General features: G+C 39.8%; 1 long non-coding RNA gene across 1 annotated transcript; it reads left to right on the top strand.

Moving 5' to 3' along the window:
- Positions 1–8,092: 8,092 nt before the first annotated feature.
- LOC122969421 lies at positions 8,093–9,390 on the top strand. The gene is made up of 2 exons (XR_006399024.1): positions 8,093–8,329; positions 8,835–9,390. It is a non-coding gene; the product is annotated as an uncharacterized LOC122969421 (long non-coding RNA).
- The last annotated feature ends 2,091 nt before the right edge of the window (positions 9,391–11,481 follow it).

The raw sequence follows: 11,481 nt of genomic DNA, 5'->3' as shown, positions 1-11,481 counted from the left end.
TTATGAGCTTGATGTAGTTAAAGTATTACAGTAAAAGTACATAAGTATTATGAGCTTGATGTAGTTAAAGTATTACAGTAAAAGTACATAAGTATTATGAGCTTGATGTAGTTAAAGTATTGCAGTAAAAGTAGTGGTTTGGTCCCTCTGACTGATATATTATATATATATGACATCATTAGATTATTAATAGTGAAGCATCAGTGTTAGAGCAGCATGTTACTGTTGTAGCTGCTGGAGGTGGAGCTAGTTTACACTACTTTATATACAGTTAGCTAGTTTAGTCCAGTGGTTCCCAACCTAGGGGTCGGGCCCCTCCAAAGGGTCAGCAGATAAATCTGAGGGGTGGTGAGATGATTAATGGGAGAGGAAAGAAGAAAAAACAAAGTTCTGATACACAAATCTGTTTTCAGTTTTTGGACTTTTTCTCTAATCTTTGATTTTTGCTGAAATATTGGATCATTTGAACATTTATTGAAATGAAAGCATGTGAGAAGTTTAGAGGGAAAAATCACTATTTGGTGGAGCTGTTAACAACTCATAGACATGTGAAATGTGACCCCGACTACACACTGCTTTTTGTAAGACGTCAAAAGACAAAAAGGTTGGAAACCACTGGTTTCATCTTTAACAATGTGTTGTATTTTAAAAGCTTGTTATATTATCCATTGTGTCAAATCTTCATCTGAAAAGTAACTAAAGCTGTCAAAAGCCAAATTATTGGGTTGGGTTGGGTTGGGTTAGGGTATTGTTTCTTGTCCTCAGGTTCTGGTCTGGTCTTCTAAACAGCAGTCTCTACTAGGGATGTGCAGAGATACCGGTATTTGTATCTGTATTTGTAAAGGCAGCAAAATCATTAAAGCATTTTAAAAATATTTGTATGAAACAAATATTTGCATAAAACCCACTATTTGTGCTTTGTTGAATAATGTATTTGTATTCGGGCACACCCCTAGTCTCTATAAAGCAGCACTTTCCCTCTACCTCATATTGTCTTGTGGTGTATGCATCGAGTTCTAACTACTGTACATTCAACTCTACAAATCATGTATTCACCAGGTGTATATGTCAATAAGTAACTGCAGCTGGACACAGAAAAATACTCATATATTTGAATGGAGAGTGTGAGTGAACCGCTAGGTGCTCGGGCCCTAATAAAGGAAAAACTGCAGTACAGAGCTACAAATTTTAGTTTTGATTTTATTTTTCTGCAGCACTTTATCACTAAACTGCCACTCTCACTCCATGTTTTCCCTTCCCCTCATAGGTCATCCCCACTACTGAATTATACATATAAGACTCATAATTATTGTAAAATAAATGATAATAACCCCAAACTTCATACAAAGTTTGTATATAATGTACTGTATGTATATAGACCTTTCTGCTGTATCCTACAAAAATGCCAAAATCTTACATTAAAAATCATATTTTAGTAGGAATCCATTGATACAGGTTTGAAAGTGGTCTGACTTATAGTTTAGACATCAGACGCCTCCATGTCCAGAGATTGCCTCCACATTGGTTTACATTGTAAGGTGTGATGTGGCACTCCAACTTTCGGGGCTTACAAAATCTAAACCATTCGAGTTATTACAAAGTTTTTAATAACTTTTGTTCAGCACAGTGTCATAATTCATGTCTTTAAGTTTGAAGCCGATACCATTAACGCCCTCGGAGGAGATAGCATTTGATCAGGGTCCAAAATTGGCACAGTCGTACTTTGATGGACATATTGCGGACTTCCTGTTGGATTTAGGTCAGGGGTGTCAGCGTATGATTTGTAGGTCTTGATGAGACGAATAATTGAGTTTTGGTTCAATCTCTATGACATTCCTACGTGCCGTGGCGGCCATTTTAGTGACATAGGTGGCGCTATAGAGCACATTTTTGCACTTTGGGGGATAATTTTTACATTTTATCAAATTTTTCACCAGACCTGATGTGCGTGCCAAATTTGGTGAGTTTTTGAGCATGTTTAGGGGGTCAAATTTAGGTCTGAAGTGGTGAGATAATAAATGAAGAAAGAAAGAAACAGAACAGAAACAAGAGGGTCCACCATAAGACTCTAAGAGTCGTGTTACTTCAGAGTTTTTAAAATGTCTTCCATTATCCATTCTCAAAGTTTTAATGGTTGGATATTGAATCAACAGCTCTGCTAATCTGGCTGAAACTGTCCTTCCTGTTGCTGCTCTCATGGGTAAGAGTCGCCTCACACTGGAACCCTTATCTGCACAGATGAGGAAATATAATGGCCTGTGTATATCTGCATGAGAAAGGCCCTGCCACATCTGCACTAAACTGGGTGTGAGGGTGACGTGGATGAGTTTCCGCTCGTGCACACTCGGGGTAACTTTTCCTAAAGTTGATCACTATACCCCTGGCTTCATGTATATCCAGACCTGAGCCCCTTAATCTCTGTACCACCCTGTCTCCTCCAACATGCCCTAAACCTTTGTGTATTTGCTTTAACACGCTCAGTCGGTCAGGCTGTGGTACTTTGGTTAGACCTGTTTTACCATCTTTCCATTCTGGAGGTATGATTAATTGTGAAGGCCTCAGTCTAGCTGGCGGCTCCCAAGCTAATAAATCAACCTCCCTATTTCCTCCAGAGAGGTAGTCAGTGGCTTCAATGTGGCTGTCAGACTTCCTCATGCTGCTTCTCTGACACAGATTCTCATCAGGACAATGCACCAGGGATGGCCAAAGACAAGACGAAGACACCGAGTGAAATCTGACCATAGTTCTCGTTCCAGGAGGAGCTGAGCTATCATGAGGGTTCAGGGGTAAATTGTTAACCTCCCGACAGCTTGGTGAGGAAGGATGCCTACGGAGGGCTTGAGAGTGTGTCCACTGGCAGGGCATGAACAACCAGATCAAGACGTATGTAGCCAAGTGTGACATCTGCAGGACAGTGGACAGTAAACAACAGAAAGAAACACTTCTTTCACATGAAATGCTAAGCAGACCAGACTATCTGTCAGATACAAAGTCCACTACAGTGACAAAGAAACTGAAAGCCCATTTTGTCATTTCAGACAATAGACCAGAATACGCATCCAAGGAATTTCCAGCATGACTTCATCACCAGGTTACCCTCAGAGCAACGTAAAAGCAGAATCAAAGAGACTCGTGCTGAAAGCCAAAGCTGCTGGACAGGACTCTTATCTACCACCGCAACATGCCGTCACAAGGCCTGGACACTAGTCCAGCACAGAGACCACAATGCCGCTGCCCACAAAAGCAAGTCTCCTACAGCCGAAAGTCAAATGGGTACAGCAAGATCTGAAATAAGTCAACACCGTCAGTGTCCCTTCTACGACAGATCAGCTAGAGACCAAGACACTGTGTGAGAAAACAGCCACTTGAATCCACAGCGTCTGGAGAATAAGCATCATTAGGTTCGTACAGTTTGTTATGAAGAAAAAAAAATTGGGCTCGGGCCTGAATGTCTGCGGCTCCGGTTGGGTTCTAGTGTGTTCGGGGAAAACAGAACTTTGTAGAAACGCTGTCGTATCGCTGACAGGACAGATGGTGGCAGTAGCGCGGCGCTTCATAGGAAGAGGAAGAAGCAAAAACACAACATCAACAACAACGGCGGACGCTTCATGCAAGTGTTGTTCTCTTTATCGTCTACTTTGACAGCTTGTTTAGAGTTAAACGTATCTATCGACCACCTTTCTCTGCTCAAACTGTTTGCTGTTTCTTCTTCACTGGTTTTCTGTGGCTGACGTGGGGGGGGGGGGGGGTCTGTTTAAGTTGTAAACAGACATGTCTGCAGTAAAATAATATAATAATATAATGCACTGAGACTGAGAGCTTCTTCATGTCACAGCTGATCTTTAATGAAACAACAGGACGCCTGTTCTGATCAGAGCCATCAGATATTAGTCTGAGCCTGCAGACTCTGAACTTTCAACACGTTGGTTTGGTGTCTGATCTAAAGTCTGTTAGAGGTGTTTATAGATTTCCCCCTGCTTCCAGTCTTTATGCTAAGCTAGGCTAATTACATGAGAATGAAATCCATCTGAACATCTCACACAGAGAACAAGACTATTTCCTGAAACAAACTATTCCTACACCAGCAGACTTTGCCTTACATGAGTGACCAGATGGTGGCGCCATCAGGTCACTCAGAAGAGATTTAACCATTTTTTTTAAACAATTCTTTCAATTGTTTTGTCATTTTAAGTGAAAACACTTTTAGTGATTGATCTAAAAAAACAACTTCACCCTCAGAAGTCCTGAAAGATGATATTAATGTGTGTGTTATGAAATAATGATTTGTGAGCACATATTCAGATCTTTACCTTGAAGTAAAAGTACCTATACAGCAATGTAAAAATACTCCATTACAAGTAAAAGTCCTGCAAAAAACAGTGTGAGAAGTTTAGAGGGAAAAATCACTATTTGGTGGAGCTGTTAACAACTCATAGACATGTGAAATGTGACCCCGACTACACACTGCTTTTTGTAAGACGTCAAAAGCCAAAAAGGTTGGAAACCACTGGTTTCATCTTTAACAATGTGTTGTATTTTAAAAGCTTGTTATATTATCCATTGTGTCAAATCTTCATCTGAAAAGTAACTAAAGCTGTCAAATAAATGTAGTGGAGTAGAAAGTACAATATTTCCCTCTGAAATGTAGTGGAGTGGAAGTATAAAGTACCTACATTTAGCTTGTAATACTTCAGTAGGATTTTTCATGCAGGACTTTTACTTGTAACGGAGTATTTTTATATTGCAGTATTAGTACTTTTACTTCAGTAAAGGATCTGAGTACTTCCTGCTCTGTATGTTCATGTTGTGGCCGCTGGGTGGCAGCAGCGGCAGCAGCGCAGGCACCACCGAAGAAGAACAGATGTAAACAGGAAAAGGAAGCGTTGAGCATCAGCTAGTCGACAGAATTCTCGTTTTCGGGCGTATTTCCACGTAAACAGAGACTTTAGTTGAGAGCAGAGGAAGTTTTATCGGGTTCATCTTCATTAAACCAGCTGCTGCTTCGTGTTTGTGTCGTTAACTCGTCGGTTTGTCAGCATGAAGTCAGGAGCAGAAATGAGCAGCGCTCAGTTATTGCAGCAGGTAAGATGTGACAGCTCAGGTTGGGATCATTGTTTTACTTTAGTTTTCTTTATCTGAGCTCACATGTTCATAATTCCTCCTTTTATAAGGAAAAAACACTTTCAGACTTGTGAAACTACGGAGGCCGGGAGGAGGCAAAGAGAATAAAACTATCAGTGTTCTCAGTTTAATAATCTAACTAGAAGTGAATAAACTCTCAACATCAGCACAGAAATACGTCGTCAGATGGTAAATCAGAAACTTACCAAAAATAATTAACAGGTGATGTCTCTAATTAGTCACGTGTTACCTTAGTAACCACGAATAGAAAGAAAAGAGATGAAGATATGACGTAAGAGGAGGACGATGACGACACAAACTGACAAATCAAAACTTAGTGTTGGTTTAGTTTGACTGTTGTTACTGGAGAGCAGCGTTTACCAGTATACCAGTATACCAGTATACCAGTGCAACATCCTGACGGTTTATCAGCATCATCACCGTCATTCTGGTGATTATTATTGTTGTTATTATTGGTGAAAGAGTTCAGTATGACTGTTGTTATGTTCTCCGTGTGTTTACTGTTTATCTGCATTTTAAACATGAATTTAACTTTTAATTGATCATTGAAAAATTAACGAATGTTTGAGTCTGAAAGACTCTGAGCTGCTGTTAAAGTGGTTTCCAGTCAACGGTGAACAGTTTGCTTCTGTTTACAGTTTTTGCTGTAGACAATAATAAAGTCATTAAACTGTATGAATGATTATACATGATGATAATACTGTTTACTGTCACTCTCTTTTATTATTTATTTTTTATTAAGGTTCCTGTTAAAGGACACATAAACAAAATTACATATGAGCAAAATGTGACACAAAACACACTCAAGAAAACAACAAACAACAACAAGGGAAGGATCCATCTCTTAAATAACCTAAATACACACACACACACACACACACACATATATATATATCTGTATATATATAGTATGAGCATATGTGCTGTGACGTTCTTCTCTGAGATAATCGTAGTTTTGATTGTAGCCTCTGGAATTTTGCCCTTTAAATGTTTATCAAACGCTGCTATTCTACATAACAACCTTCACACTCAATCACACAATCATCACTCAGCCAATCAGAGAAGCTCATCTGCAGCGCACAGCAGGTGTTTCTGAATAAAGCCCATGAGCTTAAAAAGTGGACGTCTGCTAACTTTCTCCAGTTAAGTCCAGATCAAGCTGAGATGCTTCTGATTGGTCCGAACACTCTGCGTACAGAGTTCAGACCCTCAGCTGGAGTCAGAAACCATCAGACATGCTTCATTTCCTCACGTGTAGAAGACTGTAAGAAAACACTCGACAGTCTCCACACCGGCTGCCAGTTTATCACAGGAAGTGGAGCAGGAAGTCCTCGTGTCCAGGTGTAAAACTAAAGAGACTCTGGAAGCACCTGCTGACCGACACCTTTCTTTCATTGATTCATCTCGCTTCAGTATTTGATTTGTTTTTATTATAATTATATGAGAAATGATCCTCAGAGGTTTCGCAGTCTGTTCCTCTGATCCTCTCAGTGCTGCAGAGTAGAAATAAATAGAAATAAAAACATTAAATCAGCAGTTTGGGGTTTTTTTTTTTCTTCCCGTCCTGCAGATGGCGCTGCTGCGGTGGTTGTCCTCTCAGACTGACGAGGACCGCGGCCTGCTGACGGCGGTGACGGGCGTCCAGGTCGCCAGAGAGCTGCTGAACCGCTTCACCGGCCAGAACCAAGTGGACGCTTACAAGGTAGCTGCCTGCAATAATACAGTCTGTACAATAATACAGCTCCTCTGCAGACCATCATCCAACAGTTCATACATGTTCAGTATCAATATTTACTTTATACATTATTATGTTTTTTAATATTAGTTTGTTTTATGTCAGGATTTCTTCTGACATTACTTTGCTGTATTTTAATTCTTTATTGTCTTAATCTGACAGCAGCAGCTGGGCCAATAAAACAGATTCAGGTTGATGTACGGGAGCCCTGATGGGTCATTTTGTCTGTGTGTGTGTCTTCAGAGAGAGTGTATCCTGAGCATCGCAGAGTTTGTCCGTCAGAACCCGCGAGCCTCGCAGGACCAGATCAACGCTGAAGTGGAGAAGAGAGTTCTGGTCTTCGCTGCTCGGGTCAAAGCTCTGGAGACGGCGCCGATACTCTGAATCTGTTCAAACATTTACGTCTTTATACATGAAACTCTGTTCTAATGTCACCTCTTCAACCGTTTCCTTTTATATTAGACAGTAGTTGTGTAATTGTATAGTTCATGTTTATTGTTTCAGCATTAAACACACACACACACACATTGAATCTTTTCTTGTAATCAGCTGTTTCTTCAGTTTCTTGCAGTTTAGTGAAGCTTTGAAATATTTTTTCATGTTGGAAATTTAATTTACAGTTGAAACAATTTAATAAATAAAATATGTAAAAATCTGGAGGATGACAGACTTTATTTACAGACGGTGATACAGACGCTGATACAGACGCTGATACAGACGCTGATACAGACATGGGACCAACTGTTATAGAGAGATTTGAACCTCAGCTGTCAAACATGGATAAAACAAGGTTAGAATTAATTTTCACCCATTTAGCAATTAGATATTTAAAATCTGATTACACAAATGAGTTTACCATCCCCTTAAACTCAGTGTACTCTCAATTCAGTATTTATAACTTCTCATTCCAGGAAAAACACTCATATTTTTATTAAAAACTACAGTTTCCTAGAGCTACACCAAGCAGCTTGATACAAGTCAGTTTCTCCTGGTTGTAGGGTCATAAAATGATATTTCTACTAAACATATCAAATATCTAGTACAGCCGAGCTAGTAATTACACTGCATCTAGATGACGTATGTTCAGAAAAAGTTGTTTTCTATTTACACTTGTATACAAAAGATTATATTTAATTGAAAAGATGTAAACAGTCTCGCTATGATATGAAACATTAATGTAGTTACTGTTAAATGTATGTCTTGCTGCTCATTTATTGGTTGCGCTCTGCTTATTGCTCCGCCCCCCTGCATTCATCTGTTTCCCGATTGGGCAACGTAATCGCAACGTCATCACTCTAAGTTCTCTCTGATTGGCTGAGGAAGAAATGGCGGGAGGGGTAAAAGCTGCGGGTTCAAATCAACACAACAACACCACGGATCATCTAACCGGGAGAGGTGAAGTCAGTCCGGGACATCGGCCGCGAGGGGAGCCGCTGGAAGTCGCTTCTGGAGGTCAGTAACGGAGATGTGATGCTCTCACAGCGGCTGTGTGTCGACAGGGAGGCGGTCTGAGCCGCTCCGTCACACTCAGGCGGCTTCTGGCGTCACTTTACACAAAACTAAAAACCTGTTAGCATGTTAGCCGCGTGCTAGCTAACACACAAACCCACGTTACCCTGAGGTCATCCGAGAAAACACTCTGAAACTGCCGCTTGCTATAAATGACGAGAGTTCGGGGATTTATGCATGTTGCTATTATATATTTTGGGATTAACTGGTAAAAGTATTATGAGCTTAATGTGACACCTGAGTTTTGTCATCAGTTGCTGACCTGAAACACCTGCGTGGCCTCTTTATTCCCAGCAGGCTTTATGAAGCTGCTTCTATCTGCTGTCTGTTTGCTTGTTCTGATATTTTTCTGCAGGCTGGTGATTAAAATAGATTAATGCAGCTTTCAAGTTTCAGCATTGTTTTCTAATAACTCTCTGATGTTCTGTCTTTTTTTACTTTATTACAGATTCATCCAAGATGGTAAAGACGTTGCCAGACAAGGAGACGAGGTTAAAGCGCTGGAGTTCTTCAGACCGGCGAACAACATTCAGCCGAGTCAAAAGCTTGAAAGCAGGATAAAGAAAATTGAGGAAATAATTGCACAGAACAAATCAGAGGATGAAGATGAAGAGTTTGTCTTTCTGCCAGCTCCTGGTCCTCTGGGGCCTCGTCACGGTCGACGTCGAGGGGAAAACGTGAGGTCGTGATCAGAAATCCCAAACGTGTCCGAGGCGGGACGTAGGAAGAGTCCAGTCTCGTTACTTTGAAGCCTCTGTTGCTCAGGATGCGTTCGATGATGTGACGAGTGTGCGGTGGCCTTCCTGTCTGAACAGAGAGACCATTTTTCCAGACTCAGATATTCACTAAAAGGTGTCGTCAGGAACGTTGTTGATGCTGTGACTGTCTGTCGTCATCTTACTGGTTTCCAGCTGCTTTCCTCCAAACCTAAACTGGCTTTGAGTCGATACGTGATTCCAAAGTGATGCAAAAAAAACAAGTTGAAATAAAAACCAACTTTTTCAGATGTGTGTTTGTGTCATTTAGTGTTTGTGTAGTAGTAGTGAAGTGTTTGTGTGTCGTTAAGTGTTCCAGTCTGGCTGCTGACACCTGCTGCAATATTCATATCAGATTCATCTAAACAGATAAAGATAAAAAAGTAAATTTCAAGTGAAGTTTATCTGCTTTCATATTTTTAAAGAAGGTTCAAATGGTCGACCAAATGGCACAATATTTCACAATTGATCCTTTAATTGAACCATTAATTTTCTGTTGATGGATAAATCGATTAATTGTTGCAGCTTTAAACATTTTAATATGTTTAATAAGCTAAAGTTTCAACAAACAAACAGAAATCCTGTAACATTGAACTGATTTCTGAAACGTATTGTTATATTTTAGCAGTAATGGATCTCTGGAAACATGAATGATTATACATGATGATGATGATGATGATGCTGTTTACTGCAATTCTGTTTTTAATTAACTTTTTATTAGGGATCCTGTTAGAACACAAATTAAACTGGTACATATGAGCAAAATGTGACAAAACACACTTTAGAAAACAATGGAAGGATCCATCTGTTACACACACACACACAAACACACACACATATATATATATATATATATATATATATATGTGTGTGTGTGTGTTGTTACATGTTGGTGTTTTCACTCATCAGGATCCAGGCAGCTCTGGTCTGGAGGTTCTGGAGTTTCACTGCATCTGACAATTAGAGAGGGAATAATATTATATATATAATAATATATCAGTCAGAGCCGAAACACTATTTGTACGTCGCTGTATCGGGACTTTTACTGCAGTAAAGTATCTGAATTCTTCCATCACTTCATCTGTTTGGATCAAATCTGTCTTGACTTTGTGTTTGTCGAGAGAAGTTCAACAGAGTTTTATCACAGCAGCACCTGGTGGACACTAGAGGAACTGCAGCTGAACTCTCAGCTTTGTACCTGGATATCTTCCTCCTCCTCCTCCTCCTCCTCCTCGATGTGTTTCTCATTTCCCATGATCCTCTTCTCTCTTGTCTCTGTTCACTGAAATCGTTCTTCACTCGTCTTCTCTTTGATCTCTCGCCTTTACAAAGTCTGTTAGATGTCAAAACAAATTACTATCACAGGTGTGTGTGTGTGTGTGAGAGAGAGCATCAGTTGCCACGGCAACAGAGGCTGCAGATGCACAGCAGCGTCTCAGACTGTCAGACAGTTGAGTTTTGTCCTTCAGTCACTTTCAGCCTCGTTAGCAGCACGTCGGTCTGTTCAGACTGTATTATTATTAATATTCATATTATTCACACGTTCATGATCCTCAGAGAATGAATCCTACTGACTGTAATATTTCAACAACTATCGGATGGATGAACTGTAGTAACTTTGGTTCCTGGTTTATATTCAGTTACAGTTTTCATATTAACCAGTTTGATTCTGCACACGTTTATTAGTATCTTTGACACATAGATTCTAGATGAAATGTGAACATCCAGTTCAGTTCAAAGAGATTTTATTAGCATGTTATTGTTATTGATCATTGTTATTACAGTATCGCCAAAGCACATCATACATTATACAAGCAGATTCAAACAATAAAACATGTTTACATTATATTTCAAAAACAACAACAAAGACAACAATATTCTGTAACACAAATAAACATTAAAGAACAGAAAACAACAGAACTGATGGATCAGCAACAATAATAATAATAAGAGTTTGATTTGAAAGAAATACATATTAATAATAATAATATAATGATGTGGTTGTTGATGTGAGTGTCAGGACCAGCTGACTGGACTCTTCTCTCTGCTCAGCTCTTGGCTTTGTAGTGGGAGGACTGGGGGGTCACTGGTTTGGCATCTGTAAGATGCTTTTACAGAACTCTAAATGCATCATTTTGACCAGGTGTTTGTGTTTGGGGCCACATTCAGGCAAGAAAGAGGATCCAGATCCAGAGGAGAACTGGTTCTATGACAGATCTGAATCATTTGAGTCCTGCACGCTTCATCTCTCACTTCATCTACTGCTGAGTTCAAACATCCAGTGGAATTTATCTTCAATCTGAAATAATTATAATCTGTGCAGCTGTTTAATGTGTGAAG

This window comes from Thunnus albacares, chromosome 2 (genome assembly GCF_914725855.1).
Source record: "Thunnus albacares chromosome 2, fThuAlb1.1, whole genome shotgun sequence".
In the NCBI taxonomy this organism is placed as follows: domain Eukaryota; kingdom Metazoa; phylum Chordata; class Actinopteri; order Scombriformes; family Scombridae; genus Thunnus; species Thunnus albacares.
This window is presented reverse-complemented; position numbering and strand designations above follow the sequence as displayed.